The sequence below is a fragment of the Ambystoma mexicanum genome, chromosome 12, assembly GCF_040938575.1.
Source record: "Ambystoma mexicanum isolate Mex_15411 chromosome 12, UKY_AmexF1_1, whole genome shotgun sequence".
Taxonomy (NCBI): domain Eukaryota; kingdom Metazoa; phylum Chordata; class Amphibia; order Caudata; family Ambystomatidae; genus Ambystoma; species Ambystoma mexicanum.
Genome location: NC_090936.1, coordinates 936,028,946 through 936,056,755, shown reverse-complemented (window position 1 = coordinate 936,056,755; position 27,810 = coordinate 936,028,946).

The following is a 27,810-nucleotide window of genomic DNA, read 5'->3' as shown; positions in this document are numbered from 1 at the left end:
ACTTTATTCAACCTCTACCTTTGTGGTATTAATGAAATTTGGTCTAAGCAAATTACTTATCCCGCAAGGCTGGGCCACTTAAAAATCTAGTGGCTCGCCTTCACGGATGACATTGTTATCTTCGATCGCACCCCTTTTGGCCTACAAGCTAATTTGGAAATGTTTGCTACCTATAGCAGTGAGCATAATCTCCATTGCAATGTTGAAAAATCACAAATTTTGATCTTTAAGAACATCAGGAGGAATTCATGTAAGTGGAAATGGTCTATTGATAATATCCCTATTCCAAGGGCTGCCACTTTTTGCTATTTTGGGTGCACAATTTCTGACATGAATTCAATTATGAGGTGGAAGGAGGAATTTAACTTAAAAGCAGTATCCCTTGGTACCCAAATGCGTATGGTTTATACCAAATTTTGCAAGTTCTCCTTAATTCCCTCAATTGAATTTGATACTTTAAAAGTTGAAGCCACTATTTTGTATGCCCTAGACATGTGTCTCGCCGACATTAGTCAATTTCTTGATCAGTTGCAAGGCAAGCTTTGGAAGGGGACACTACGTCTTGCTAAATCCTTGCCGAATCCATTACTTAGACAGGAGCTGGGTCTCACATGATTGTCTGCTCGATACAACTGGCGACTATTAGCACATTTTGCAAAAATGTTATTCCCTCCTCGAAACCCTTTATATGAGGACTTGGGCCTTATGCTCCTTGACTCCAATCCTCCATCCTTGGCTAATTACCAAGATAAAATGATCTTATTGCTCAACAAAATTGCTCTCACTCCCGCCGATTTGGAATATTGTTTGGTGTATGTGAAACTCCGTTTGTTCAAATATGATTGGTGCAAAACCCTTAAGGTGCCCGTGCTAAAGCCATTGTTCGCGTGGTTCTTAAACACGGTAGTTGGCAGAATAGCTGTGGAACATTAAATGTTCACTTTGAACTATTCAGGTTGAGAGGCGGTAACTTCAGTTCCGCCGCGTTAAACGACCTATTGAGACATATCGTGCTTTTAAGTATACCCCCCTGATGAATTTCCCTTGACTGCGTGTGTATGAAATGAGCGAGGAATGAAACATGTCGGGTTAAATGGGAGTGAAGTAGTGTGGAAGTTAGTAGCTATTTGAGTTGTGCTATTTTCCTTTAACCCCATTATTGTGGTTAGACCTAGGAGTAATAAATTGATTTAATTAAATTTTTGTATGTTTATGTTGTAATCCCTGATTTTGTGGTTCCCTAGGATTATATGTGCACTTTTTTTCTCCCGGTGTACTTAAATTGTCACTTATGCGATTTGGTCGTTTCTGTGTTTTTTTGCTTTCTCTTTATTGTCTTTTTTTCTTCCTTTTATGTACAAAAGTTTTTAAGGATTGTGTTAGTTTTGTATTAAATGATGAATTATGCCATGTTGGCATTTTTATGATGTATATTTACCATTGAAGGTTAAATAAAATTGATAATTGTATAACTGATCCAATTCCCACTGTGTAGAGCTTAAAATACCAAAGCACTTATGTTTAGAGATATGTATACTGTGTTTTCTCTACCCCTATTCCTGCCTTCTAATCAGTGAGGTTGGACACGCGACACCGTGATACCACACTGTGGACCATTCTTTAGTTTATATTTTTTAGGGTGTTCCTAAAGATAGGGGGTGTTTTGGTCCACAGTCTAATCCCCCCACCTCTTTTGTGTACTTTGCTGTTCCAGTACAGCTATTTGGCTGTGAGGTAGATCACTTCATTATAGGATTGGTCAATTTCAAACCGGGCTCTTTTGACCACTTGTCTTCTCTTCTCCCTTTTCTATCCTTACCCTACCTTGCTCCCTACATTGTAGTAGTATGGCGTTGGAACGATGCAGAAGCTACAATCATGAGTATGTTACCGAACTCCTCAATAAATCCTCACTATTGGGAGGGACGGCAGATGTAACAGCAAATATCACAAAGTGGGATGAACTTTCCCAGATTAAGAAAAGATTGATCCGTACGGAGCTCCACGGGTCCATTATGCTCGAATATCTCAGAAAGGGTATTTTACCGCAGGGTTTGGTCGTTAGAAATGAACCTCGACTTTTTCTTGATAATAAAAACTTTATACTGCAATGGAGCTATGTTGCCACTAAATGTGGAAGGGATTGGATGATTCTGATCATTGACACGGCTAATGAAATGTCAGAGAAAATCTTGATTGAGCTTTCGACCCTGGAAGAAGAGATCAAAAAAGCAATCCCTCTCGACCTGTATAAAAAACAAGCAGAGTCCCTTCTAGCAGAAATGAATGCTTTCCAGGAGGATACACTTAAGGATCGAGTAAGGAGATTGAACAAAGACATTCAGAATTTCACACATGAAAAAGATTTTTATTACACAGCTGATGACTATAAACCAGACGACCCTTCCAATCCACCAGGAATGGGTAACAAAAAACTGGTTACCTTTCGAAATACCTCGTTTAGCTCTAGCGATGGAAGTAATTATGGTGACGTCAGCACTACTCGAGGTGGCCAGAAACGAGGACAGAGCAACAGGCGAAATAACTATCGTGGGAGAAACACTGGAAATCGCGGGACTCGCGGTAACAGAGGCAGTAATATCTCGCGAGTTCCTGGTTCTGCCTCTTCTTCTTCTTTTTTAGACCTGGGCCATATGGGCTGGGAACCAGAGGCACGAGTGACAAGAAGTATGCAGGCCTTGTGGTGAACCTCTCCTCCCACCAACTCACAGACGATGAAACGTCAGTGTTAGAGAAAGGTATGGGGTTCGTGTTTACGAACCTGCACAATGAGTTTCTCTTTCGACAAGAATTCTTTGCATTTATGCGGAAAGTTCATTTAAAACAGTACTTTCAAGACAAGCAATTTGAAAGTGATAGTGGAACCACAGGACTTTACATCAAATCTCATTTTTGTGTACCCACTAGCGAGAGGACAGCGGAGGCATTGGTCTTCGAAAGAAGAGTATTGCGTGATTTGAAGAATCTTGAGTCACAAGCGAAGAAGAGATCCACTTTTCACAACATCAGTAACCGTGAAAAGAAAGCCACGAGGGATCTATTTGAGAATAAAGCCATCATTATCCGCAAAGCAGATAAGGGGGGCGCAATAGTACTCCAGAATCGTGAGTCTTATTTAACTGAATGCTATAGACAACTTCTCGACTTGCAGTGCTATACACCGTTACCAGGTGACCCCACGCTAGAACTACAACAATGGATCCGTCTGAAAGTTATGAAGGCCAAAGAACGTGGGTGGATTACAACGAACGAGTCCGATTTCTTGAGTGCTGTGAAACCGCAGACTCCGCAATTTTACACACTGCCCAAGATCCACTAAAATGTATCACCCCCACCAGGAAGACCGATTGTGTCGGGGGTGAATTCAGTTTTAGAACCTCTTTCTAGGTTCACTGACTTTTTCCTCCAACCCCTTGTACGTAAAATGCAATCTTACGTACAGGACACGATACAAATGATTAACGAGGTGGAAAATCTAGCTTTCGATCCAAGCTGTGAACTACTAGTGGGTCTAGATGTTGAGGCTCTGTATACGAGTATACCTCAACAAGCCTCATTAGAAATGCTGGAAGAACGCCTTTTGTCTGAATACCCTGAATCCGCAGTACCTATGTCATGTGTATTATGGTGCGCCGAAATGGCCCTCACTGAGAGCTATTTCCATTTCAATGGTGAGTACTTTAGGCAGATACAGGGTACGGCAATGGGGGCCACCTTAGCACCGAGTGTGGCGAACCTCTATATGGAGCAGTTTGAAACCCATAAAATCTTATCATCAGCCAATACCTTTAGACATAAGATCAGAACTTGGAAAAGGTATATACACGACATTTTTGTTACCTCTAGAAGCACAGAAGTGAATCTGGGACTCAAAACTCTGGCGGCAAACACATTTCAGCAATTGTAATTCCATGATGCTCATCTATGCAATTTGGTGTCCGTGTAACCGATTGTATATTGGAAAAACAGAGCGGAAAATCAAAACAAGAATAGGGGAACATAAGAGCTGCATCAGGAATAGGACCCAAAATGCCCCTTTGGTAGACCATTGGGTAGAGTTTATCCATAAAATAGAGGACTTACGGTGGAGTGTCCTTTGGAAAATCAATCCGTCTGGTGATACCAATCGCGATAAATTAAGATTACTACAAAAGGAACAACGCATGATTTTCCTTACAAATAGTTCCCTTACAGGCCTGAATGATAGACTTGATTGGTTAACCTAGGTTGGCTGATAGCATTACGCCTCAATGCAACGATTCAGTGCATGATGTGTCGACATATGTCCGCTTTAGCCCGCTTTTTGGTGGTTTAAGTTCTTTTTCAGTAGAGCAAAGTGTCTGTGAAGGCAATCATGCGTAATTGTCAGTAAATATTTATAATTCAAGGTAGGACGGCTTTTGGGTTAATACCCGTTTAAACTAATCACAATCTTCAACATACGATCGATTTTGTGAGCTTTATTGTTTCCATCCGTTTAAAGTTGGTCCAGGGAAGGTTTGATATTTAACGTAACTTAACCTCTAGCGCGAAATTGGGACCACAAGTCCCATCATCCCTCGGAATGAAGACGTCCTTGGGAGCGATAGCCATTACAGCTGCCCATAATTAAGTGAGACTTATCGACACGCCTATTTAAACGAGAGAGCGGAGCACAGATCCTTCGCCTGCCTGAATTTTACAAAAGCGACGAGACTCACAAGAAACTGGGCTGCATTTCACCCGATGACACGCCAGTAATTTATTGGCCGCGCTGAAGAGATGTCGACTTCGCAACGGTAATCACTAGAGCAGCTTGTGCTTTGAACCTGACAACTACATCAGTCCCATGGCCTGTCTGTTGATACGTTAGCCAGCCATAACGGGGAGGGCTGTATATTGCATGCCCCCCTTTGCTTAGAGGGTGCTTATGTTAGTTACTTGCTAATTTGCCTAAAAGGCTGCTTATGCCTGTGCGAAAGACCTTGCCGATGGCTATACCTTAAGCTGTTTACCACGAGCACAAGTGTTTATTTTTGGTGCTAAAGGCTGCAGTAACCGAGACTTTGTAGCCGCTACCTTGATTCAGATTTGAGCTCGGTACTGATGGTGCCTCTAAAGTCAGGACGTAGGTGTCACGACATGCTATATACTACTGTTGCTTAATTAATAAGCATGTTTAGTTTCACTGAATTAGATTCGGTCCACATATATTTATTTATCTATATTTTCTTTACCCATGTAGACATACGTGATTAAGTGGTGCAACACGGCAATATTTTTGCTATGTGCAGTATCGTATTAGAGCTACACATAACGCCATCAACTTAAGGTAAGGCAGAGTGATTTTTCGAATCCATTACTCTTTAGAGTAGAAACAGATTTCGAGATTTTGTCAACAGCCCCTTTCATTTTTCCTTTCTCTTCCTCTCTCCCAATACACGGTCTAATAGATGACTGGAAGCGCTCTTCAGTGGAACCTGTGTAGAGATTTGATAGAGGGCACTTGAATCTGTTCAGCCATCCACCATATACCTTCTTTCGTTGAAGTATTGCGCAAACTACCGTAAGGTGAGCTTTGTGATGATCCGAATGCACCCAACTTGGGAAGAATTGTTTTTCTGGCTACTTCTCTCTCATTTTTGTTTTCTGTACTTCCGTCTTTGCACTATCTAGTGCATTTTCCAACATCAACTAATGATGTGTTGGTTTATGAGTAATTTGGCCCTTTAGAGAGGGTGCCGCTCTTTGTGGTTTTTTATAATTAAGTTTTTGATATTTCTTAACATAAGGAGTCCGGTCCCAGTTTGATCAGCCCTATAATTTGACAAGGTTGGAGCACTTGTTAGCTCCTGAGACTTCGTAACTTAACAGCCTCAAGAATGAGGGACTATAGTGATTGGTCTTTTCTCTCCTTGTCTTTCCACAGGTGTCACGTGTCCGTTCCTCGCGAGAGGGCAGTCCGAACTCTACCACAACCACAAGAATCTAACTGTTTTTGTATCGGACGCTATAACAGTTAACTTTTGAAATAATTGTAAATTGTTTGGGTCCAGGTGCCCGTGCTAAAGCCATTGTTCCCGTGGTTCTTAAACACGGTAGTTGGCAGAATAGCTGTGGAACATTAAATGTTCACTTTGAACTTTTCAGGTTGAGAGGCGGTAACTTCAGTTCCGCCGCGTTAAACGACCTATTGAGACATATCGTGCTTTTAAGTATACCCCCCTGATGAATTTCCCTTGACTGCGTGTGTATGAAATGAGTGAGGAATGAAACATGTCGGGTTAAATGGGAGTGAAGTAGTGTGGAAGTTAGTAGCTATTTGAGTTGTGCTATTTTCCTTTAACCCCATTATTGTGGTTAGACTTAGGAGTAATAAATTGATTTAATTAAATTTTTGTATGTTTATGTTGTAATCCCTGATTTTGTGGTTCCCTAGGATTATATGTGCACTTTTTTTCTCCCGGTGTACTTAAATTGTCACTGATGCGATTTGGTCGTTTCTGTGTTTTTTGCTTTCTCTTTATTGTCTTTTTTTCTTCCTTTTATGTACAAAAGTTTTTAAGGATTGTGTTAGTTTTGTATTAAATGATGAATTATGCCATGTTGGCATTTTTATGATGTATATTTACCATTGAAGGTTAAATAAAATTGATAATTGTATAACTGATCCAATTCCCACTGTGTAGAGCTTAAAATACCAAAGCACTAATGTTTAGAGATATGTATACTGTGTTTTCTCTACCCCTATTCCTGCCTTCTAATCAGTGAGGTTGGACACGCGACACCGTGATACCACACTGTGGACCATTCTTTAGTTTATATTTTTTAGGGTGTTCCTAAAGATAGGGGGTGTTTTGGTCCACAGTCTAATCCCCCCACCTCTTTTGTGTACTTTGCTGCAAAACCCTTAATGCCATAGAAGCCTTTAAACTCTACAAAGATGTGGCAAGGTTCAGCACGGGAAGACTCCCTCATAAACTTTACTTAGTTCAATTCCCTTGCCCTAAAGCTAGAGATATTTACTTGAGGTTTAAGTTGAACCAAATGCACACGCTCGTTAGAACAAAGAACTGGTTCCTGCAAGAGGAATCTCAATCTAGTTACGGCTGTAGATTTTGCATTAACCCTAATGAGCCTGAAACTATAAAGCACTTAGTCATCTATTGTGCATATTTTGAAGAAATTCGTATTCAACTTATTGGAATTAAAAGGATGTGTTCACACCAATACAAAGGGAATGGTTTTGGCTCTCCTCTATGTGGGGCACTTGTGTTAAAGCAATATTGTTGCTAACCAGTTGCCTTAAATTTATTAATCCGGAACTAGAAAGTAAGTTGCATTCTGTTTGATAGCTTTGCACATGCGCACTACTGTTTTATCCCTATTACAAAAAATTTGTCACAAGCTTTAAAATAATACCATGTAAATTGATACTGTTCTCCTTTAATTTCTGTGAGTTTTAGCTTTCCACTGATATTGCAGTTGACTGTATATGCTATCATTGTATATATCTATGCACTTATGTTATGTATTCAGATTTGAAAAAAGGAATATGCATTGTTTTTGGGGATTTCGAACTAACATTGGATGAAAAGAAAAAGTTTATATATGTTGCAAATTTTAAGTGTAAATGTAAACGAAAAAATGTTGTAAAAGTTTGTTAATCAAACTAAAAACAACAGTTTGAATAAAAAAAATTAAAAAACGACAGATCGCACTTCTCTTCTCCACTACTCTGATCAACATCCCATGACATTACGTAGCAATTTACCATACAGTCAATTCCTGAGAATCAGACGCAACTATTCTTTAAAAATAAACTATATGGACCAATTAATCCAACATGGATATCATCTACATTTGTTGAAACACACAACAAAAGGGTCTGGTACACCAACATAGAAATCTTATCCACTCACCACTCACCCAATGATGACAACATACTGGCATGTATTACAACATTTTCATGACCTACACCTTGTTTGAAACAGCTATGTTGACATTAGTGCAGCAAAATAGGCCTTAGCAAAGTCACAGACTCAAAATTACTCTTTGCCCCAAAAAGGTGCAGAAATCTTAAAAATAACCTTTTTCATGGGCACACAAACAGAAACCTGCTACTGAACACATTCAGGAACACTTTTCCTTTCCCCAGATTGTGAGTCACCACACATGTGATCATTGTTCAGTCTTCAGAGTCACCAAAAAACAACAGATAACCCACTGGGAAGCCTTTCATGGCAATTGGAACACTTTACCAACCCTCAATTCAAAAACATCATCTATACAACTTGCTGGCCTGTAATATGTAGTATATTGGTATGACCACAAACACGGCATCAACCAAAATCGCTGAATATCACTCCTAAATTCAGATTTCCAACATACAGGTTTCACTAGTCTGTCACTATGTAGATTGCAACCATAGTGAGGAAGACATTCTATGGCTTATTATTGTTTTTGTACAGCTTGATCAAAATAACTTCTTGATTACTAATAGACTTTTCAAGTTGGAACAACACTGGATACAGATACTCAGAACACACACACAGGTCCTCAAGGTCCAAATCCATTGGTGTATTCTTTTGTAAGACATAGGACATCCATTTGTATTTCTATTGAAATCTGGTCATACTTTTTCAATTTAGTTTAGAAATTGCCTCTCCGCAGTCCATTTATATCATCCAGTAAAGTGTGATGTTTTTAAATAATCCCTTGACCGCTTTTTGCTAATTATTTTAAAAAAATGTGTATCAACATTTGTTCATTGAGCATTTTCCTGAGGACCTGAGCAGTACTGTAAGAAGCAGTAGTCTAGTGTGAATACATAAGTTAAGTTGACACTAGTCATCTATTCCTAAAAAACTCCATAAGGAACAAAAATTGGCTCTTGTTTTCCTTGGTCTGGGATTCCTTGGCGAACATATATGTGGATTTCCAGAACCAAAATAGGGTGAAAACTAAGCAATGTCAAACCAAAATAGGGTGAAAAATAAGTAATGTTATAATATCCCTCTGTCATAGGAATAGCATTTATTTTTTGTGTTATTCATAGTTCTTGTCCAAATGAAAACTTTTTTTTATTGGTTTTTTTTGTAAAAAATGTTTGTATGTTCTCTTTGTTTCACTTGTACTTAACTTTTATTGCTTTCCATGGTGCATGATTAATTCAAATGCTGTCATTTTGATCGAAAGATTATATTCGAATTAATGTATCTTTTTGTTTTAAATTAAATAATAATTTTTGTGTAAAATGTCACTGAGGCTCTTGCACCAAAAGTTGTTTTATGTTTTCTATTAAAATAATGAGAATTATAGCCAAGTCTTTGGTCAATATTTAAGTGTTAAATTCATAGCAATGATCCTCTGAAAACACCTATGACATGACCACATGCTAACCAGAGGTAAAATACATAGAGCCAGAGTCAATTAGGACACTCTTTGGAACTAGAAAGTAATATGCCCAATTGAGAGTGATCCTGTAAGGGAACCTTGTGCTAGACCTGTTTACTAGTCTGTGGCATTTTTTTGTATGCTACAGTGTTGTACATTAGTTGTTTGCTTTTTGAGGTTAGAAAAAGTGAGGTGAGTATCAGTAATTGGTATACTACATCACCTGTATTTTACACCCTGTGGGGTCACTATTTGTTGATACTCATTGAGCATTTGCATTCATATGTTCCAAGATGGAGGACATGTTCCTGCTCTGAGAAATGACTGTCCTTTTGTAAGGCATAAGTTGTTATCTATTTGTATTCTCACTGCTATCAGGTCATTCTTTTTATTAATAAAAAAAATTGCATCTCTGTTTTTCATGCATACCTCCTAGTGCAAGTGAGACTTTTTCAATGCTTCCTTCATTTTCTAATCTTTAATACAGGTGGACGATTTGCAACCACCTGCTATAAGATGGCGGATGCCCTGTTGCTATGATGAACAACACCTTATCACGACATCAGTCTTCCAAAGAGGTACTTCTGTAGTTGTGATTTACCATGTTTAGTCACAGCGCCAACCAATACATTGATGTTTACATGCGCTCCAAAATACAGAGACCTGGACACAGACTCACAGCACCTAATTTTGATACACACACCACTGCCGTAACATACTACTTCCAACCGCGACACTAGTTTATCAAAAACACACATTTATTTTCGGTGTGCTGTGACCCGCAAAAAGTCTAAGTCCATATCGCAAAGGCTGGCAAGAATGATCCTCTATCCCAAACATCAATCTTTTCTTCCATTCATCTATATCATTTCAACATATTGCCACATGTCCCCATATATTTTAATTATTTTTCCAGCATTAAGAAGAGTCAACATAGATAAGGACAGAAGTGCTGCATACTCAATCAACTACTGTAAAACATCCTGTATTATTTACTGAAACAATTGCGTTTATGTCATACTGGATGAGAATTTTTCCCATGCTCAAAATGTTTTTCATTCCACCTTTCAGAAAAGAAAAATAATCTCTGATTTGCAATGTCTAACTTCCGTTTACGAATAATGGATATGTATCTTTGATCCAACAGCATATAATATCCAGTCTTCTGAAAGTACAACCTTTTCGTGCATTTTTTTCTTTCTCGCCTTCATGTGGGTCTGTCATGAAAATTCCCCAACTATCCTCTTAACACAATGTGTGCATCTTTGCGGAGCATTTTGCAGTCGGTAAAGACTTCTTATCTATTTTAAATATGACATATTATGAATACAAATTTGGTAAATGTTTCTAGCCGCTGACATACAATGTCCTTTTGCACAAAAAGGAACAGACTGACTTAAGCTACACAAGAGTACAAATCTATAAGCTATAGCTTCCTATTGAAAGTTTGACTTGAAATTAAACAATTCATTAAGCAAAAACTTAAATGTACCTAATTCGATGCTTCCGAACATCTCTATTTGCAACTCTCTTTATAACACCTGTTGGACCTTTATTAGAACAGGTATCTTCTTCCTTTGACCATATTCAAAGTGTTCAGAACTTCTGAACCTTTAACCACCTGAAAAATTATGCTAAGGTTGGTCACATACCTTTCCTTTTCACGCTGGGCGAAGGGCTCTTATTACCTTCTTCCCACAAAACCACATTCCTTTTGGCATCTGTTACTGTATGTGCTCTTTTGTTTTTTGAAGACAGTGCTAGTAGTCAAAGTTTATATTGTTTGTTATAAAAAGTTCATGACAAATGTTGATTAAAAAGATAAAGAAACCCTCTCTGTTTTTTCTGCATACAAATGTATTTTGGTTGTATCATCATATTCAATCTTATGCCCATTGTTTTGTAATCTAGTTTGAAACTGAAGACCTGCTGCTCCACCCATACTATTCAGCACCTCAGCGTGATTCAGAGAAGTTGGAAACTCACATTAAAGTAGAGTACCGTAACATATCATAACATTACTACAACCTTATAGACCAGGAGAGGGGTCATTATCATGGGATAATGACCCACCCCCAAGTTATGGCCTGAGGCAAAGCTGAAAGCCATGGGGTGGTGAATGGTCATTATCCCATGTGATAATGACACCTCTCAAGGTCTTCAGGGCTACTAGCACATGGTGGTGATAACAGTAAAGGTTTCGGAGTTCTGGTGATGAAGTAAAACATGTATTTTTAAAAGTGAATAAAGCACTCAAAATGTGTCATTAAAGGAAATGCAGTTTTATTTTGTAATATTTAAATATCTATGCTGTCCTCATAAATTAAGCATTTTATTTGCAAACTTGATTGAACTGGAATATTTTTAGAAGGAAGTGCAGTGTTAAAGTGAACAGGTTTTGTTTCCATTTGGTGTTCTGAGTTAGGTTTGAATGTCCTACTGAACGAAATCTTGCTCAGAAATTGCATTGCTAGTTTTTGAATGCAGACATATGCTTTCTGTTGATTCCCAGGCTGCTTCTGAAGTCAGAATGTTGAGAATGTAGTCAATACCAGTAGTTAATGACAGCATTCTAAACATGCTGCCTGGCTGAGAGGAGGTCAATAACATTTGCCATGTGCTAGTAGAGCTTACAACTCCATAAAATTGCCATTTAGATTTCCAAAAGCAGTCAAGCAGAAACAGAAAAGTATACTGCTGAGGAATAGCAGCACAAAAGTGCAGACCCCAATTTATTGCATTAAGGAAGCTCTTTTCCCGTTCCATCCCCTTACGATGGGCAAGGATGTTCCTTCCTGGCTCCCATACTCTGAAGGGACAGCCCCTAAAAAATACAGAAACAAGTGATTGTGCAATAGACTTCTCGGTGGGCCCCCTACTATACTACACTTTAGTGTCTTGCTCAAAAGCAACCTTCAATTAAAGATTAAAGATCTGTTTCACTAAATCGCCCTCCCTCTGCCAGCTGTTGATACCTTTCAGCACTAATATAACAAATACTTATTACTGAACTATATAAGCAATTATTAACATTGCCACCATTTATGCTCCCCTTCGCCAAAGATATTGACGATGCTGTCACTGTGTGTCTGTCTGTGCTCTGCTCATGGGAGACCCCTATTGGGCCAATAACTGAGGGCAATATGCCAATATACTAAAGATAGTTCTTGCCCCATAATTCATTTCACACATTTTATTTGAATGTCTACATCAATGACAAACCTAATCCACATTAATTGCAAGACAAATATCACACACATACTATAGCTGTTATCATTCGTGTCGTCCATACAATTAGAAATAACTACACTCTGTAACGCCTTCAAAAGCACAATGTTCGGTGCTACATGATATAGTTCAAAAGCACAAACAGATAAAAAACATCCAAACAATCAATAATCAATTTATACAAAATGTGTTATACGGATATAAAGTGCAAAAACAATGCAATGTCTTAAACGAACAGTTAAATAGTGCATAACAAATTCATTCTTCCAATATAGCCCTCAGGTCCCAAAGAACGTTGGGGAACGAAGCTTAGTCTTTGCCACTGCAAAAACGTTTATATAAAACGTCATTTATACTTTTTTTGTAGAACTTAAACAATGTATATCTGCCAGTTTAACACTAGTTGGCTATGTGATCTATATATTATGTTTTGGTCAGCGTGTCTGTGTGTGTGTGTGTGTGATGTTAAACCCAGTGTTGAATAGTTAACAATGTATACATGGGGTGTAGTGTATGTTAAACCCAATAGTAAAAGGTTTACAGTTTTCATATGTTCATATGTTCAGACAAAGAGGTATGTGTGCAAGTACACTTAAAATAGGCCTAAATGCACTGGTAAACAGTTCCAATCCCCTATACATGAGCGATGTGACATCTGTCTCTCTCGTCCCTTCGTTCTTTCATGTCCTCTCCTCCTCTCTGCTTTCACTTAAGTAAGGTCCCTCATTTACTCGGACTCCAACAAAGTAGGGCTAACACAGCCCGCTTCTGAAACCCTCTGGTGTACACTATCTTCCGAACCAAATGGCTATTGCTCTCTCCATGCTGTTACTAGAGACATTACATCAAACAACCAAAATCTATAGAAAGAATGTGTAATGATCACATGGCCCTGCAAGCATTGTTACTCTAGGAAAAATGGACAAGAGGAAACAAGGGCCCAGGAAAGCAGCAGAGATAGACAATATGTACAAATATAGCAACAATGTCAAAGCATCTATAATGGTTTCAATTTAAAACAAGATGAATGTGTAGCAAAGAGGCTAAAGCATCACAGGGTATTATAGAGAATGAAAGGGCATGCAGGGATTAGAGGAAGGGGCAGACATCTTGGGGGATGGGGAGAAATTGTTTCCCCCATAAAAAGTAACAAAGAGGGCTACAAGGGAGACATGAAAGAAACATTAGTAGTTAAGTAGTAGACCATTGTGCAAAATTAGCTAAAAGAAATTACCTTTAATCTTGGGCCATTAAAATACTGAAGCATAAAATTTAAGAGGGCGACCGTTAACAGGCTGCCTTTTGGAAAACAAGCTTTTGAAACTACAGCATACTTAGGTGCATGGAATGATGGATTTCATTCTCTCATCCAGAACATGGAAGGACAGATTGAAGCATTAGATCCCACACCAGAGGGCTCTTTTGTGGGATAGGTGACTTCCACATAAGTACTGGTCCTGAGCATGTGGCAAGGGCCTCTAACATTACCCGTAGTCAATTGTTTACTCTCATCAACCCTCACCAAAATACACATTTTATTGGGGGTCAAAGTTAACTCTTATATATGCCCAACAGCCAACAGATCACGATTTCTTCCAGCATGCCAATTCCTAGGCAACTCTCCAAGAGGCATTAGCAGTGCTAGGGAAGTGGCTTGGAGGCAATCATCCCCCCTCCAATGCTTGGTCCAGAACCAGTGTTAATTGCCAACTGACATAGATCTGTTGCCTAGGAGACGCCATTTGTGTAGTCAGCCAAGAAATGCTGTCTCTACCACTAGCCTGAGCTTGAAGTGTTTGAAGTGCTTAAATCTCCCAACACCTCCGCATTTGAGTAGTGTTTTTGCAAAGAAATGTTGAATGTTGAATTCCCTATGTTCAATTGTGCACTATAAAGACTGTTTTAATATTTGACAATTCCCAATTGGTATCTGTAAGCTCCTTCCATAACTTCACTTTTTATCAGACCATATGAGAGTGGGTAGCAGAGAAAGAGATTGAGAGAGACAGAGAGACAGAGAGACGACAGAGAGACAGAGCAAGAGTGGTTGGGTGTGAGGAAGGGACAAAGACTGAAAGGCATGTGATGGTGAGAACGGGTAAAGATTTAGAGACATGGAGGTGTAAAGAGTGCAGGGGACAGAGACAGACAGATGCTTGGTCAGTGAGAGCAAGAAGCAGACGAACAGGCAGAATGTATGCCTGTGATTCCAAGGTCCTACTGGGCTTAGCTACTAGCAAATTGACTAATGCCTCTCATAGGATTACTGTAACATATCCAAGATTGGTCCATGTATGCAGAGAAAAAAGAGAGTATCTGCTTTGGGCTGCCTGATCCAGGATGCATCCTGTTCTATTGGCCTGCACTGTTGGGACTACCCCCACACCTGTCTTGAAAGCAATGAATCTGTGAAATGTCTTTTGCAATCGCTCCAGCATTGAAAGCATCAAGATATATCCCCACAGACCAAAGTATCACCCGCAGGTCTCTATCCACTGTCCATAAAGCTCTTCATAATCCTTATGATATTCTTGGGAAAATCAATAGTTTATGTTTATGTTTATTAGGTTTATATAGCACTTTAATCCAAAGCGCTTTACAATATAACAACAAGATACAAGAATAATGAAAGAAGCATATTTACAATCATGAAACAAACCAAAGAAATAATATGTAGAACAATTTACCTAGATGACAAAGGGTGAGGGGAATGGTGAGAAGGAAGGGAGAGAGGAGGTAATCAAGGGAAGATGAAATAACAATTTTCAATTTTCAGATTCAAATTTCCAAGGGGGTAGGAGGAGTGAAAAGGGAAAGGGCGGTAGGAAGGGATAGAATGGAGAACAGGAAAGTAGGGGAGGAGTGATGGTAGGGAAGGAGGTCAGGGGGAAGAGGGAAGTGGCGAATAACAGCTTTCAAGGAGGTCCGGAAGGAGGTGTAGGTGGGGATGGAGCGAATTGAGAGAGGTCAAGAGTTCCAATGTAGGGGGGCCAGGAGCTGGAATGAACGGAAGTGTGGAGAGGTACATGGGTATGGGGGACAGTTAGTAAGAAGAGATCAGCAGAGCGGAGAGAGTGGGAGGGAGTACAAAATGAGAGGAGAGAAGAGAGATAGGGGGTTGCAAGGTCATGGATAGATTTGAAAACCAGACAGAGGAATAGGAATTTAAGTTGGGAGTAAAAGGGAAGCCAGTCAAGGTGAGAGGGCATGGAGGAAATAGAATCACAAGGACCAAGGAGACAAAGAGTACTATGGAGGAGTGGTAGAGGGATTTGAGGGGTGCTAGAGTCCAAAAAGGAGAGAAGAGCAGTAGAAGAGATGGGAGAAGATGAGGGATGAGATTAAGGGGGTAATTCATAGAATTCAGTGCACAAGTGGCGCACGCGGCTGGCGCACAGTGTGCGCGTGCGAATCCCTGCGCCAGCCTCGTGCGCCAAAACCCATTTCCGCGCACAGCGTATTCATGGATCCCAGCAACCAAAACCAGCCGTGGCGCACAGTGGCGCAGCGACCCTGCAGCAGCGCCAGTTACGCCCCCAAGAATGCCCTAGCGCAGGGAAAAGCCATCAAAATCCCCAATCCAGCGCAAAGGGCTGCGCCAATCCTGTACCAGCACGGCAAGCGGGCTACGTGTACCCCTGGGGTGCGCGGGAAGCACCTCACGTCATTCCAGCTGGGTATGTGTATTTCAGGGGTGCGCTTGAAGTTCCACACGCGATTCCATCAGGGTACGTGTACATCAGGGTTGCGTGGGAATTTTCACATGTGAATTCAACAGGGTACGTGTATATCAGGGGTGCGCGGGAAATTCCACACGCGAATGTCCTGGCTACGTGTATTTCGGGGTGCGCGGGAAGTTTCACTTGCGATATCAGCAGGGTACGTGTATTCCAGGGGTGCGCGGGAAGTTCCACACGCGAATGTCCTGGCTATGTGTATTTCGGGGTGCGCGGGAAGTTCCACACGCGATATCAGCAGGGTACGTGTATTTCGGGGTGCGCAGGAAGTTACACATGCAAATCTCCTGGCTACATGTATTTCGGGGTGCGTGGGAATTTTCACACACAAAGTCAGCAGGGTACATGTATATCAGGGGTGCGCGGGAAGTTACACACGCAAATCTCCTTGCTACGTGTATCTTGGGGTGCGTGGGAAATTTCACACGCGAAGTCAGCAGGGTACATGTATATCAGTGGTGCGCGGGAAGTTCCACACGCGAATGTCCTGGCTACGTGTATTTCGGGGTGCGCGGGAAATTTCACACGTGATATCAGCAGGGTACATGTATTACTGGGGTGCGCGGGAAGTTCCACACGCGAATGTCCTGGCTACGTGTATCTTGGGGTGCGCAGGAAGTTTCACACGCGATATCAGCAGGGTACGTGTATTTCAGGGGTGCGCAGAAAGTATCACACGTGATTCCATCAGGGTACGTGTATTACAGGCGTGCGCGGGGAGCACCACACGTGAATTGCACGTGTGGGTCATCCCAGGTGTTCCCTCTACACCCTCCACGGCCCCTGCAGGTGGCTGACACCACAGGAGCCTACCCTGCACATGTCCTGCAGGCACCCCATCCACCATGGCCATGCCCCCCAGCCAACCCACATGTCAACTTGCACTACTGCCCACCAACGCATGTCCCCCTACACCCCCAGCCACCAGGGGCAGCCTCCACCAGGCCCCCACCCATGACTCCCACCACCCCCACCCCCAGCAGTGCAGGAGCAGCCTCCACCAGGCCCCCACCCATGTCTCCCATCACCCCCACCCCCCAGCAGTGCAGGGGCACCCTCCACCAGGCCCCCACCCATGTCCAACTCATGTCTCCCATCACCCCCACCCCCCAGCATCCAGGGGCACCCTCCACCAGGCCCCCACCCATGTCTCCCATCACCCCCACCCCCCAGCAGTGCAGGGGCACCCTCCACCAGGCCCCCACCCATGTCTCCCATCACCCCCACCCCCCAGCATCCAGGGGCACCCTCCACCAGGCCCCCACCCATGTCCAACTCATGTTCCCCACCACCCCCACCCCCCAGCAGTGCAGGGGCAGCCTCCACCAGGCCCACACCCATGTCCAACTCATGTCTCCCATCACCCCCACCCCCCAGCAGTGCAGGGGCAGCCACCACCAGGCCCTCACCCATGTCTCCCATCGCCCCCACCCCCCAGCAGTGCAGGGGCACCCTCCACCAGGCCCCCACCCATGTCCAACTCATGTCTCCCATCACCCCCACCCCCCAGCAGTGCAGGAGCAGCCTCCACCAGGCCCCCACCCATGTCCAACTCATGTCTCCCATTACCCCCACCCCCCAGCATCCAGGGGCACCCTCCACCAGGCCCCCACCCATGTCTCCCATCACCCCACCCTCCAGCAGTGCAGGAGCAGCCTCCACCAGGCCCCCACCCATGTCTCCCATCACCCCACCCCCCAGCATCCAGGGGCACCCTCCACCAGGCACCCACCCATGTCTCCCATCACCTCCACCCCCCAGCAGTGCAGGGGCAGCCTCCACCAGGCCCTCACCCATGTCTCCCATCACCCCCACCTCCCAGCAGTGCAGGGGCACCCTCCACCAGGCCCCCACCCAAGTCCAACTCATGTCTCCCATCACCCCCACGCCCCAGCAGTGCAGGAGCAGCCTCCACCAGGCCCCCACCCATGTCTCCCATCACCCCCACCCCCCAGCAGTGCAGGGGCACCCTCCACCAGGCCCCCACCCATGTCCAACTTATGTCTCCCATCACCCCCACCCCCCAGCATCCAGGGGCACCCTCCACCAGGCCCCCACCCATGTCTCCCATCACCCCCAGCCTCCAGCAGTGCAGGGGCAGCCTCTACCAGGCCCCCACCCATGTCTCCCATCACCCCCACCACCCAGCATCCAGGGGCACCCTCCACCAGGCCCCCACCCATGTCTGCCATCACCCCCACCCCCCAGCAGTGCAGGGGCACCCTCCACCAGGCCGCCACCCATGTCTCCCATCACCCCACCCCCCAGCATCCAGGGGCACCCTCCACCAGGCCCCACCCATCTCTCCCACCACCCCCACCCTCCAGCAGTGCAGGGGCAGCCTCCACCAGGCCCCCACCCATGTCCAACTCATGTTCCCCACCACCCCCACCCCCCAGCACTGTGGGGCACCTGCCACCAGGCCCCCACCCATGTCCAACTCATGTCTCCAATCACCCCCACCCCCCAGCATCCAGGGGCACCCTCCACCAGGCCCCCACCCATGTCTCCCATCACCCCCACCCTCCAGCAGTGCAGGGGCAGCCTCCACCAGGCCCCCACCCATGTCTCCCATCACCCCCACCCCCCAGCATCCACGGGCACCCTCCACCAGGCCCCCACCCATGTCTCCCATCACCCCACCCCCCAGCAATGCAGGGGCACCCTCCACCAGACCCCCACCCATGTCCAACTCATGTTCCCCACCACCCCCACCCCCCAGCACTGTGGGGCACCTGCCAGCAGGCCCCAACTCATGTTCCCCATCCAACATGTCATCACAATCTAGATCCCTGGTCCCTATGGTCAGCCTCCAAATGCAAAACACCCACCCGAGTATTGCATCCACCCACTCAGAAATGGCAATTACATGACAGAAGTTTTGAAACAAACACATGTCCCTCACATACACCCAAATGGTGTCAGTGAATCTCAAAACCCATATCTTGATATGCATGAAACCAATGAGATGATACTACACATTGAAGTTCGATCAAAAAATATGTATTAAAGGAAACATAAATGGATTCAAAAATAAAGAAACAGAAATGGGAATGTACAAAAATGAAAAGAAGCATGTCCGTGAAAAAAAGCAAAACCAAAAATCATAATCCAAAGGAATGGTGTCCAAAGTCACAGTCCACAAAAGAAAATCCAATGGAAAATAATAATTGAAAGCCATTGCTCCATGGGTAAATTGTGAAAGAAAAAGAAAATCCAACAATGAACTATGTACAGACGAACAAGCCAGGGTCCATTATCCCAACAAAAGAAATGAAACCTAGCTAACAACACTAACTAATAAAATAAACTATATACAAAAATGTCGCCCATTGTCGAAAATGTCCAAAATAAATCCAAAAACAAAGGAAACCTAACACTAACTACATAACTATGTACAAGGGCAGCGGGCTAGTCTGACGGCTCACTTTTGGATGTCCCGGGCCAGGGCATCATCGAACTCCTGCTCAATGTCCCAGAGGCGGTCCTCCTCCATGGCCCCGAGGGTCCGCAGGGCCGTCGACGTGTCCACCTCCAACCCCCTGCGGATTGCCTCGAGGCACTCGGCCCGCCTCAGGGCCCTCCACATGGAGTTCTCCGCCCTGACCATTGTGAGCCGTGCCTCTTCCGCCCGCTGCCGCTCCGCATCTATGGCGTGGCCCAACCGCTGCCACACGGAAGACACTCTCTGTCCTGGGTCCTCCTGCCCTCCGGCCGATGCCTGCCCCTCCGATGTTGAAGGCCCCGAGCCTTCATGGCTCCCACCACATTGCTGCTGCTGCTGTGCCTCTGCCCGTGCACTGCCTCCTGCTGCCTGCACATCCTCCGCCGGCTGGGGTGCAGTCGTTGATGTGGCCAACCCTGCTGGACGTCCGACTCCCGACTGTGGCAGGGATGCCTCCTCCACCAGCCTGGCCGCACCGTCAGAGACAGCTCCATAGGGCATCCAGGTGACTGATGGGTGGGAAGATGGCACGGAGGACAACTGGCGCGTAGGGTGTTCAGTTGAGGAGGGGGTCGTAGCAAGCCCCATCAAACGGAGGAATCCGGCCTGGGTGACCTGTCCCAGTAGGCTGACGTGGTCAACGAGCCATTCGAGATGACGTGCAGTCTCCTCATGAAAAGACTGCAGGTCACCTCGCATGGCCCGTTGATGCAACGCCACACCAGTCAGGACAGGCTCAACCCGGACCCAGATAGCCACGTCCACAGGCAGAGGAAGATCAGTTGTCGTTCGCTCAACCCCTGCCTGAAAACGGGTCTGGAAGTAGGCAGCCCTGCTGGTGCAAGATGATGCAGGGACAGGATCAGGGACAGGATTGCACACAGGCACCTCCGCGGCAGCCTGTGCTGCCTCCTGCCCCTGGTCTTGCACTGCACCACTAGCACCAGTGGGATCCCCACCTCCAGACCCCGTCTCTGTTGCTTGCACGGCCTCCTCCTCCACCAAACCCCCCACCAACCTGGATGACTCCATGCCATCTTCCCCCGTTGGGCCCTGTGGGGTCCCAGCTGCCCCTTCTGCTGCTGAGGACTCCAACTCCATCCTCCGCCTCTTGGACCTCCCCCCGGCAGCTGCGGCCTGGGACGCGGCACCGGACTCCTCACTCCCCGACGAGATGACAACATGGGAGGGGAGCCTGGGCCTTGCGTCTCCGGCTGGCGGTGGGATCCCCGCCGCTGTGCTCCACAGCACCCTCTCTGCCCTCTTCATCAGTTGACGCTGCAGACAGGGAGAAATAAAACACAGGCATCAGGGCACTGTACAATGGACACATACACACATGACAGTTGTACATGAGTGGCATTGGCAAACCTCAGACATGCCATCACAATCCCCAACACACATGTCATTTCAACTCGCACACATGAGCCATACCACAGCCATATCGCAACTGCCAGCACCATCCATACACATACAACAGCATGAGCAGGCAAAGCTGAGCCAGACATCACATGCAACACAGGAAGTGCACCACACATGCACACACACCACCACACTTGCATGCATGTGTACACCTCTGCCAAGTGTCGCAGTGTTCAGATGGGCATCCATGTCACATCTGCCAATCAGGCTTCCACAACCCGCTGTCACATGCATCCATGTTGCATCACTGTTGCACCCTTGTCAAAAACACACAAATGCACATGTACACAGTGCTGATACATGCAGCTGAAAACAACATACATGCGTGACATCACGAACATGTCTACTTACATACACATTCATCCAAACATGTGTGCCCACACAACTGCATTTGGCATGCAAGCCTACACACACAAGCACCATCCATGTCTCACACATTACAGCCCTCGCATGTGTTAGCCTCACGGCCCTGTACACCCCCACCCATACTCGACCCCATACAAACAGATGTGCAACCTGCACACTACTGAAACATCACCACACGCACAGCTCACAATCAGGATGCATGTACACTTACCGCTCGACTCCAGACGTGTCTGCCTCTCAAGGACCTGGACGTGGAGCGCTGGGGATATGCGTTCCAGGACCCTCATCTGATCTTCCGACAAGTGGCCCCGGCGCCCCTTGGCATCCGCTGCCTTCAAGAGGCGCCGGGCCTTGTTCAGGGTCCTGGACCTGAAGTCCTCCCAGCCCTTCTTGACATGTTGGAAGTCGCGGACTGCCACCCTCTCCGCGTTGATGGCAGTCACGATGTCAGTCCAGATCCGAGTCCGTCCTTACTTGTCGGCGCGGGAACTTCCGAAGAGGGCATCATATTGCCCCAGGACTTGCTCCACCAGGACACCAACTTCCCTGGCACTGAAGCTGGTGCCCCTCTGCCTCTCCGGACGGGGGTTGTCAGTGGTGCCAGATGTTGCAGTGCCCGACATGACAACCCCAGAGGCAGGAGTGGGTGGGCAACTGGGTCCTGGGGCTGGTCTGCGGAGCGATGGAATCCCAGTCGGGAGTCTTCAGTTCCAGCAGGGGTGGTCACAACAACAGCACGCCTGGCTGATGTGCAGGCAGCAAATGGCAGGGCATGTGGGCAGCAGGCAGTCACGCAGCAGCAGATGGCAGGTGGGAGCGTGCTCGGGGCTCTGGGGCACAGTAGTTCTGCCTTCTGGGCAGGAGCGTGGTCTTCCGTGTGCTTACGCGTGGCCAGCTTGATATGGAGTGATTTAGCACGTGAAAATTCGGCACGTCAGCGTGTAATTCGAGGAAAGACCCTTAGCGCGTAAGCGCGTCTGCACGCATATGCAATTTCACGCTTGCGCTTGAGGGGTGATGCCCCTCAAGCACAAGCGCCCCTGTGACGTGACGCGCACAGGCGTGCATGGCCATTTCAGCGCGCGTGAAAAACTGCACGTCCGCGTGTAATACGAGGAAAGGGCCCATGTGCGTAAGTGATGTGACGCGCGCGTGCGTTTCCCTCAGCACGGGTTAAAGGTGAGCGGGCCCAGCAGTTCGCTATACGTGCCTTTCGTGGAGACCGACGTGTGTTGCTGCTTCCTGTTGTTTCGCGCGCCATCACAACTTCACAGCTATCAAGGACGTATCTCTTCTTTTGGCGGGGATATTGGCTACGCGTGTTTTTTCTGCATCGCGCTAGTCAGACGGTGAGTTGCACATGCTCTTTTTCCCACTGCTGGTGCCCCTGTGTATCGCACCCATTTTCGATGTCATAGTAGCCTGCGTGTCCCACACGTACGTATTATTCGTGTTACTGGGTGCCACCGCATACTGCGGGAGGTTGAATCCACGCACGTAGGCTGCAGGGTTGCGTGCACGGTTTTACTGCAGTTTTGGGGTGCCTGAGCTTTCCGTGACCCGTCACTACATCACCGGGTTCACATACAGCCTTGCAGGTGCAGGGGGGCTGTTAACATCTTGCTTCCCACCCCTTCACCCCAATTGCCCTGGTCAATTGTGGTGTACACCTCCCATTGGCACCACTCCATCTGTGCCAGCACTACTACATCTGTGCCATGGTTGGGAGGCCACCAAAGGTGAGGGGTGCCTCAGCTGGGCGTACTCCTCGTGGCGGGCGTGGTCGGGGACGTGGCCATGGTGACCAGGGAGTAGGGGGACTCCAGGGTGTCCAGGGCGGCCACAGAGGGGGAAGAAGCAGGGGTGCGCCACTTGTGCCATGTGTCCGTGCAGTCATGCCACCACCCCCTGTGGTTCCGGGGATGCAGCTTCTGCATCTGGCACTGGCGCCTGTGTGACCCGGCAGTCCGTTCCATCAACTGCCACGGGCCCAAGGGTAGTGGTAGCTGCAGGTGCAGCTGTGGACACTGCCACCAAGGCTCGGGGTCTGCCAGCACAGGCTGCGTTGGCACTTGAGGAGCCCTTGGTAGATCTCCAACAGGCCAGGGGGGAAACCATAGGGGCAGGCCGGGCTGCTCAGACCAAGACACTTGTCCCTGGGGCAATGATGTCATCTGCTACCCCGAACAGCCGGGTGTTGGCAAGTGCAGGGGCAGATGCACCCAACAGCACCCCGGTTGTGAGTCTGCCAACCAGGACCATTGCGGTCAATGCCCCTGCCACAGCAGATGTTGCTGCGCAGGGTCCATTAGTGGGCACCCAGCTGCCACTGACACAAGTCAGGCCTTTGGTCATCCCTCCACCTGCCACTCCCTTGGCTCAATCCACCGAACCCACTGGCCATACTGGTCAGGGCGGCATTAGCCAGCCAGGGTCTGTGCCACAGTCCAAGAGGAGGAAGGTTGCACCTGCAGCACAGGCTGGGACCCCACACACAGCCACGACCTCCTGCACGTCGAGGAAGAAGCCTTTCTGTAAGCAGGAACTGGACTTCCTCGTGGACTACGTGCTGGGCCACAGCCGTGACATGCTAGTGGGTGCCAATAGTCAGACTACGGCTGCCCAACGTGACACCCACTGGAAGCATGTTGCGGAACATGTCAGATCATTCGGCCATGAGGTGCGCACGGCGCAAGAGTGCAAAAAGCATTGGAATGACATCAAACGCAGCACTAAGGCTAAGCGTGCCTCTAATTACAACTTGACTCTGGTGACTGGCGGTGGGCCTGCACCAGAGGAGGAAGAGCTCACTCTGCATGAGGCACTCGTTGCAGAGTTCATACCACCTGAATTGGTCGAAGGAGTGGGAGAGATGCTGGACTTTGATGCCCAGTCCAGTGAGTGTTGATGCGTGTTTGTTGAGGACGTGTGTGTTTCACTTGTGGGATGTGTTGTGCATGATTGCCGCTACATGTGACGTGTACATGGTTCTGATGTGTAAGTAATGCAATGCTTCCGTCATGCATGTCTCCTCTGCCTGCATGCGGGGACTCCATGTAGGCATGCTCCCTTGCCCCTCCTCCGCCACTCTGCACCCCAGTTCCACCTTTGCACTGGTGTTCTTCAATCTTGCCAATGTGTACTTTCTTGTTCATGCGTCCTGTGTAGATGCTCACTTCCAGCGTAGAATCTGCCAACCATATGCCGTGTGGTACAGCCTTAGTACTTGATGCAGGGTATCTCACTTGTACTGTGCATAGGTCAGATGTCCCGCAGGGACTTAAGTGCCCATTCATGCTCCATGTGCATTGCACGCATGCCCCTATGTGTCCTTGACTGGATGATCACTGTAATACAAGTCCTTAGTTACATACATTGCCTGACATCTCATCAGCCTTCCCATGTCAACTGTGGCTCAGTCCTGTGTTGCACACATGTTTAGGGTCTGACAATCTGTGTGGCTCACAGGCCTCAGCCTGTTCAATGGCCAATGACTCAGTCCAACTGTTGTTGTGTCTTCTTCACACATGGGCGGCATCCAGAGTTTTCATCATGTGTCCTGCCTACTGTCCCAGCATCATTTGCAGTGTTGTCACTTGAATCACATTAAGGTGTTGATGCCAGTCAACACTGCCTGTCAATTCACAGGTGTATGGTCAGCCTTTTGATACCATGCTAGGCATCCCTGCTTTGGTACTGGGGTGGAGGGGTGCTTGGCTTCTAGATATGGTACACATTGAATGCACAATGCATGTGATGTCTGAATTTGACATTGCACTGCCTTCATATTTCCTGGCACACACCATGGAGTCCTTGTACATGTAGTTAGTGAGTGGCGTACACATTTTCTGCACTGCATAGACCCACTTCCATGGAAACTGCCATCTTTCAACAGGTCTGATCACAGAAGCAATTCAAAGTTGACCCAGCATGCATGCCAGGTTATATGTTGTGTGTCACATGTCTGCCTAATGCGTTTGCTGTCGGTGTGTGTGTGTGTGTTGTGTGCTTCTGACATGTGTAGTGACCTTTTTTCTCTCTATTTTTCAGGTGATAACGCAATGGAGGCGGAGGATGGTATTGTCATGCCAGACACAGGGTTGTTACCACTACATCAACCCGGCACTAGTGGGGGTCGAGGGGTGGCAGGCCACGAAAACCCCCAAGTGCTACAGTCCATCTTGTCTCTGGCTGCCTATGAGTTCAGCCTTGATGACGACTCTGACGTCCATGTTGAGTTGGATGAGCATCAAGTCCATGTGTCAGGGGTGAGTGATTCTGATGTGGACACTCCTCTGTCTGCGACACCTGCGCTGAGGGATCAGACAGTCTTGGTTCCTCTGCCCGTGGTGGATCGGGACGCAGGGTCACCCTCCACACCAGTCACTGATGTGCCTGGGACATCACGTCGACGGGGGCATGTAGTCGTGCAGCCGTGGGCAGTGCCAACACAGCGAGGACCCCCGGTCCTTGGGTCCCACAGGGGTCAAGCCCGGCAACGCGGGCGCCGCACGCAACCGCAGTATACTGAGTGGGAGCAAGACATGACTGCCAATTCAGAACGGCAGGAGGCAGCAATGGAGAACATCGCTGAGAGCATGGAGCGTGTGGCCCGGTCTGTGCTCCCCCCTGCTAGGCAGGTGCTTCTCCAGCAGCAGGCGGCACGGTCCACAGCCCGCTCGCTCAGGCTGGGCATGGCGGCCTCAGACAGGGCACGCCAGGCTGAAATGTCGTCTCTGTGTCAAGCAATTGCTGCTCACGCAGAGGCACACATGGATGCCCTGAGGGAGGAGTATGCTTCCCTCAGATCCACTCTGGGTGTCCTTATGATGTCCCAGAGGCAGCAGGCAGAGGAGAGGTTTGCACAGCTTGAGCGTACCATCTCGGCTGAGCTACAGGCTTCCAGGGAGGTGCAGCGGTTGTCCAGCCAGTCCTTGCAGGAGGAACTCCGTGTTACACGTGCGACCTTGCAAGAGGAAGCATGTGTATCATGTGAGGTTCTGCATGCAGACCTACGTCACATCGCCACACAGAACCAGGCTCACCCGTCCGCCAGACTTGCTGCCGACGAGGGGCCAGCTGTGGCTAGGCGTTGCCAGGCTACTGTACCATGTCCTCCTTTCCAGGATGAGCCAGACTCGGACGACCATCTATCTCCCACATAGGTCGGGCTGTGCAGGCGTTGAGCCCATGGAGGGTTTTTTTTGGCTCAGAATCATCGCATGTGGATGTTGAGCAGCATCCTGTACCTCCCCCCTCCTGGGTGCCTCCCCTCCCCCAAGGTAGTTAAGTTTCTGTTTGATAGTTAGTTTAATTAGGTAATGTAGGTTTTCCATAGTTAGTGTAATTAGTTAATATAGTTTAAAATTGCTTGTCTATTGTGCTTTCATGTGACGGTGCAGTGCTTTGTGGCTTTTGAAGGCATCCACTGTCTGTTCCAGCTGGGCCCTTCAGGCTTGTCTTGTGTATGTGTTTGGTGCTTGGGGTCCTTGACTCACATATGCCACTCCTGCCTCCCTTATCCATGGGCTCGCAAGGATGGTTCGGTGTCACAAACTTTTACACAAGGGCTTTGGACTGTCATATCTGTGGCATGTCTGGTGCTGTGTGACTTGTGTTTACACCCCTAGTGGTGATGATTTTGGTGTTATTGTCCACTGTTAAGCTTTTGCTAGATGGGGTGTTCCATGATTAATGTGTACATTAATTTCTATGCATTGTGTAGTATGTTTCTTATCTTTACTGTACACGTGCTTGTTGCAATTCATGCTGTAGATAGTGTTCCACACTTTGGATGTGAAAGACGGACTGATGGTGTGATTTATGCTGTGACTCTCTGACATGGTCAAGTAATGAGATGCCTGAAGAGACACACACAGATGACTTTGAAGCATTAATCATGTGTTTCATGCCCTTTCTGAAGGGGGATGAGCCTCCAGAGCACCTTTGCCAGCAGACATGGCCCATTTAACGACGGAATTCTGGACACGTTTGTTGGTGCCCACATGCACATGTGTGCACAAGCAGAGGCACAGGAATTGCAGACCTACATCCTAGAACTGCTGACGTGTTCCAAGGAACTCCAGGCAAGGTGAGCAGCACAGGGGGGCCACAACACAGCAAAGCTTGCACCAGGCGAGTTGCACATGCAGGCTTAGTCACAGCACTGAGGGTGAGCTTGGACGGATATTGGTGTTGAAGCACACAATGCAGCTC